This window comes from Thunnus maccoyii, chromosome 7 (assembly GCF_910596095.1).
Source record: "Thunnus maccoyii chromosome 7, fThuMac1.1, whole genome shotgun sequence".
NCBI lineage: Eukaryota > Metazoa > Chordata > Actinopteri > Scombriformes > Scombridae > Thunnus > Thunnus maccoyii.
Window position 1 is genome coordinate 34168371 of NC_056539.1, and position 5809 is coordinate 34174179.

Consider the following 5809-nt stretch of genomic DNA (forward strand, 5'->3'; position numbering starts at 1 on the left):
ACAAATCAGCATTTTCCAAATTGAGGCATGGCTTTTGTCCCCAATTGGATAAGTTGTCCCCCAATTAACTGGTCTTGAGTCTGAAATGTGTCCCTGAAAGTGGGTTAAGTCATATCACACACACACACACACACAGATTCGTGGAAGGTGTTTCCTGGAGCAGCCTCAGCGGGGAGTTTGGAGGTGTTTGGTGTCTCTGGTCAGAGTTCAGAGAAAATCTCTGCAGATGTGGTTCCTCCAGGTTTACCTCCAGAGATCGTGACAGATAAACCTTCCTGCAGAGACACGTGTGCAAACATAAATCCGTTCTGATTAATGTCACGCTGCGGTTTCACTCTGAATGTACAAAACTCTGAGACAGACAGACGGAGGACATGGAGCAAACATCTGCAGAGGAGGGAGGTTCACATTTTAAAGAAGCAGGTTTAGATGTGATTTTGGATCAAGCTCCAGCGTTCATTAAAGGACGAGTTCACAATTTTTCAAGTGTGTTAAAGCAGCAGTCAGGTGTCTGTAATCATTCCTCCTGTTCATACTGGATGTTAAAAGATCCTTTAAAATGTGCTTTAATGGAAGTGATGGAGGATAAAAATCCACAGTGTGTCCACACAGTCATTTAAAAGTTGATGTGAAGCTTTAATTTAATTAATTTATTTAATGTTTATTCAACCAGGAAAAGTCTCACTGAGATTAAAAATCTCTTTTACAAGAGCGTCCTGGCCGAGACAGCCGGCAGCACGATTAACGGGGGTCGCAGACATAAAAAACATAAAACAATTTACTATGAAAATAAAGAATAAATTACAGAATCATAAAATACTAAAAAATATTCATCAGTATTTGTTGCAAGTCATGAACATCAGGGAACAAACAGGCAATACGAGTCAAAACACCTCCAGCCAGATGACTGTAAATGCATCCAGTGAGACCAGCTCCTTCACATTTAGGGAGTTTTGCAACTGATTCCAAGCAGCAGGAGCAGCGTACTTAAATGCACTTTTTCCCAGTTCAGTAAAGGCTTTAAGGGACAGATGGTAGGAATAAGACCTGGGAGCAAAGACAGTAACTTCCCATATGATGGAGATCTGTAAACCCAGAACGTCCTTAGAAATAAGAATATGCTAACGGTTACGTCTACGGGTGGACGAGGCAGACCATCCAACCCGAGCATACAAAGAGCCTCAGTGCTCCATCGTAGACATTATCCAGTGCAGTCATATCAAGTGGATATCTGACACATTTACAGTCTCTTTGTGTTTCCTCGGACAGTGTTTCCCTGTTGAGCTGCAGGTGGAAGTATAGTAACAAAAAGAGGAACTTTGGCACTAAAAAGACTGTAACGTTGAAAGATATCTACTTGATTTGACTCATTTGGACGCTGAAGCTTCATATTAGCTTCAGATAAACTTTGAAATACATTTTTGCAGTATTAATAATCTAATGATGTCATATATAATAATATATCAGTCAGAGGGACCAAACCACTACTTTTACTGCAATACTTTAACTACATCAAGCTCATAATACTTATGTACTTTTACTGCAATACTTTAACTACATCAAGCTCATAATACTTATGTACTTTTACTGCAATACTTTAACTACATCAAGCTCATAATACTTATGTACTTTTACTGCAGTAAAGGATCTGAATACATACAGTTGATTTTACTCTCTAAAGGTTTAAACTGTGATGGTGAAATGTGCTGCACGACTCCTGCATCTCCTCTCCTCTTTTATCTTACTCATCCGCTCTCTTCCTCTCTGCCCTTCCTCTCTCGTGTAGGTGAGTAATAATCATCGTCAGTATCTTACGGCAGCTTCTGTTGTTGTTTCTCTGCTGCTCTGAACCAGATTTCATTATACGTGTTGTGTTTTCCTCCCACGATGTCTCCTCGACATTTTCCTCTCCACTTCACATCTCCATCCGTCTCCTCTTTCTCTGTGTCTGTTGTTCATTTGCAGCTCATTTCATGTCTTAATGTCAGGATCAGTGTTATTCTGCAGAGACATTATGATCAGCTGAGTGACTCTGTGTGCTGTTTTTGTATTTTTTCTTCCTCTCATTAATCATCTGCAGACTCAAACCAACAATGAACTGATCTACTAACTTTAATGGATGAATTACGAGAATGTTATAGATTAATATTGAATATATTCATGGATTATCTGCACAGTTTCAGGGCTTTTTAAAGGGCTATAAACACCTTAAAATTGCAAATCTTTACACCATATCTGCGCTAAACACATCTTCTTCTCTCCATGTTGTTCCTCCATCCAGACTAAAACTGAACCTTTCCACAACATCAGCGTTGTCGTGTGTACGGGGGGGAAAACGGAGCAGACAGTGGCAGTAGCGCCGCATTTCACTGGAGGAAGAAGAAGAAACACAATAACAACAATGGCGGACGGCCTCATGCAAGTGTTGTTATCTTTATTGTCTAATCTGACAACGTAGTTATCGACCATCTTTCTCTGCTGCAATAAACTAAATGTCAGGAAGCTGCAGCGGAAACAGAAACAGTACACCGTTTCTTCTTCACTGGTTTTTTCGTGGCTGACTTGCCCGTCTGTCCTCCATTAGGAGGAGAATGTGGATGGAGGAGTTGTTAAATATATGAATACTGAATAAGAATTCCTTAAAATAGCTTTAATTTGCAGTTGAAAATAGTTAAATAAATTCCCTTGATCTTAATAACACAGTAAACCGATCATTGATTTGTCAAATATTGTTTATTGGCTCACAGGAAACACGGGGAGAGAGATGTATATGAAGTGATAAAGACTAAACATGGACTGTGAAGGATTTTCTCTCTGCAGGCTGATTTCTGTGTGAATAAAGTGAAACTAACGGCTGCCTGGAAGGAAGGACATTACTGTAAAAGCTGAGGGAGGGACTTTGGAAACGATGCAGCAGGAATGTGAAGTAAAAAGATTTAATTAGTGGACAAAAACCTCCAGTTTAACTCTTTAACTCAGCGCACATGAACTCACGCTGACGGAGGAGGAGGAGGAGGTTTTCCACGGGAAACCAGTTTAACCATCAGCCCAGTTGACCACAGCCTGACTCCCAGCAGCAGCAGCTCTCCCTCTCTCTGTTCCCATGATGCAGTGTGTGCGGCGTGCTGAGGGAGCCTGGGAAACAGACGCTGCTGTTCACACAGATCCAGCAGAGAAACAAACCTCACAGCTCATCAGCCAATCAGAAACAGGAACAGTAACCAGCCGGATCACTGCAGGTTTACTGTTATAACACCTGAACCTGAACGCTTTTATTTTTTCAGTAAAAATAACTGATGTGCTGTTTGTAACAGCAGCATCATTCAACTCTTTGTTAAGAGAAAGATCAATGCAGCTCAACATGTTTATTAACATTTAAACCACAAACTCTCTCAAACCTGATGTCAGAGTCCTTCATCTTCTACGTTCCCCATCCAGTCCGACGTCCCTGCAACCAAACACTTCGTTCATTAGAATAAACGCAGATGCCCGGTAGGAGGAGGATGACTTGTTTTGGTGTTTTGAAACTCCTGCTGTGGCAGCGTTTTAGCATTTAGCAGCTTAATGTCAACGTGGACTCAGGCTGCTGGTGCGGTCGTGGCTTCATCTTATTATCGGTATTAGATTATTTCAGACAAAATTATAAAATACTAAATCACGACACAGTATCTTATCGCTTTAATTTTTATGGTTTCTTACTTTTCATCAGTTTTGTTTGTTTTTTGTTTTGTTTTTTTGGCAGGAATGAGCTTCCGCACGTACGCAGCCTCTGATAAGTCATGAGCCAAATGTATGAAACGGCGTCTGAACCTGAACAGTCTGCCTCAGTGTCTCCACAGGAATGTTCCCTTCAACATGCAAAACCAGCAGAGTGGGGGGGAAACACCTGTACCTGTATGCAAATCCCCCCCCCCCCGACCCCCCCCTCCACCCAGAGGATCACACTCACTGTGACTCCCTGCAGGCCTCAAACACAAAAGGTGACATTTGCATGTTGGCTGCAGAGGGAGTGACGCTGGATTATCTGCAGGAGATCTGCAGCGTTTCCTCCGCAGGACTAAACAGCTGCTGACAGATGTGCTTCTCAACCGTATTTACTGATGAATGACTAAACTTCTGCAGATTAACTTGTGCATGTTTGACCTAAAGATGAAAAACATCTAGTTTTTATGGACTCTGTGTTTGAAGACGTTGAGCGTGTAAACCAACATTTTACAGCCTGATAATCAGGACAAACTGCAGTCGGTGACACAGTTTGTTGAGCAGAAAATAAACACCTGAGTGAATCAGACAGTCAACAAACGTTTGACCTTTGCAGAGAAGAGACATGTTCATGTGTTTCCACTACAGAATAATGATCACGTCTGCAGGTAACAAATTTAATGATAAACGACGGCGGCAGCAGAACAGACACAGAGCTGTAAAAAATGTAAACGTCAAAATAAGATGAGAAGCGATCGAACAGATTAGTTCTTCAGTTGCATGTATGAGAGATTTAAAAGAATTTGACTATTTTCCCCTCAGAGCTGTAATAAGAGTCCATCATCTGAATGAATTTACAGTTTAAATAAAATTAAAACAAACCTGTTCATCATCATCATCATCATCATCACGCTGCCAGTTTCCTGATGTGCAGATGTTTGTGTCAGCAGTAAACAGCTGCAGCATCATGTTGTGTTGACAGTGTAACATCAGCTGCTGTGATATTCTCTCCTCTAATATCTCTGACTGTCACATGACCTCCTCTCATATCAGTAACGGAGCAATTGATCACTGATCAATGTGTCTGCTGGTTTCAGGTGACGTTCATCAGGCTGAAACCAGAGATTTAAAAACAAGTTTGTCACGTTGAGAGTTTGTTGGATCACTTGTACGAACACATTTCTGGGAGAAACATCAGAGATGTTTAGGAGAAGGAAATGTTCTTGCATGAGACCTGATGTGAACTTTATGGAGGCCAGGAGGGTCCGCAGAGAAAAAAATAAAGAACTTGTTCTCAGGATTCCCGCATGCCGTCCTCTCATCCTGCCTGCACCCTCACTGTGGATCCACAAGGTTTCATTTTGATCTTGGACTCAGATATGTGGAAGTACACTGAGTTCTGTGTTCATCCCTTAAATATGTTCTACAGGATAACAGCCTTTTTCACCAGTTCATAAAAACTCATCCATGGTTGTGGAGCACTTCCTGATGCCTTGGATCCAGCTTGGATCAGTCACTGACGCTATAGTCGCTTTCTTCAAATTTCTGACCGACTGAACGTTTGGTGTCAAAACACTGAAATCCCGAGAATTAATTAGTTTGTTTCCTGTGGTCACTCCTGGACTCCGTAGAACTTTCCTTCAAACATGTCTGAAAACAAGCAACAAAACACCGTCAACAATCTGCAAATACTGAACAAAAAAATAGAACATTTTGGTGCAAAAAGCATCATTTGTGTTTTCATATTCAGGAACTTCTTCCAGCTCACGCTGAAGCCTCACACTGATTCCTGCAGGCTTCCGTAGCTCACATCCTGCCTGAGTGTCTACTACTGTTACTGCTTCTAGTACTACTGCAAATACTAATGTTACTGCTACTAGTACTATTGCAAGTACTACTGTTACTGCTACTAGTACTACTGAAAATACTACTGTTACTGCTACTAGTACTACTGCAAGTACTACTGTTACTGCTTCTAGTACTACTGAAAATACTACTGTTACTGCTACTAGTACTACTGCAAGTACTACTGTTACTGCTACTAGTACTACTGCAAGTACTACTGTTACTGCTACTAGTACTACTGAAAATACTACTGTTACTGCTA

The 5809-nt window shown here is 41.2% G+C and overlaps 1 long non-coding RNA gene across 2 annotated transcripts; it reads right to left on the minus strand.

Moving 5' to 3' along the window:
* Positions 1-2741: 2741 nt before the first annotated feature.
* On the minus strand, positions 2742-5543 carry LOC121900922. Of its 2 annotated transcripts, none has more exons than XR_006097142.1 (3): positions 4585-5543; positions 3399-3448; positions 2742-3135 (listed from the first exon to the last, which is right to left on the minus strand). It is a non-coding gene; the product is annotated as an uncharacterized LOC121900922 (long non-coding RNA). The 2 variants fall into 2 exon arrangements; XR_006097143.1 differs by having other exon boundaries at positions 2742-3152.
* Positions 5544-5809: the final 266 nt, after the last annotated feature.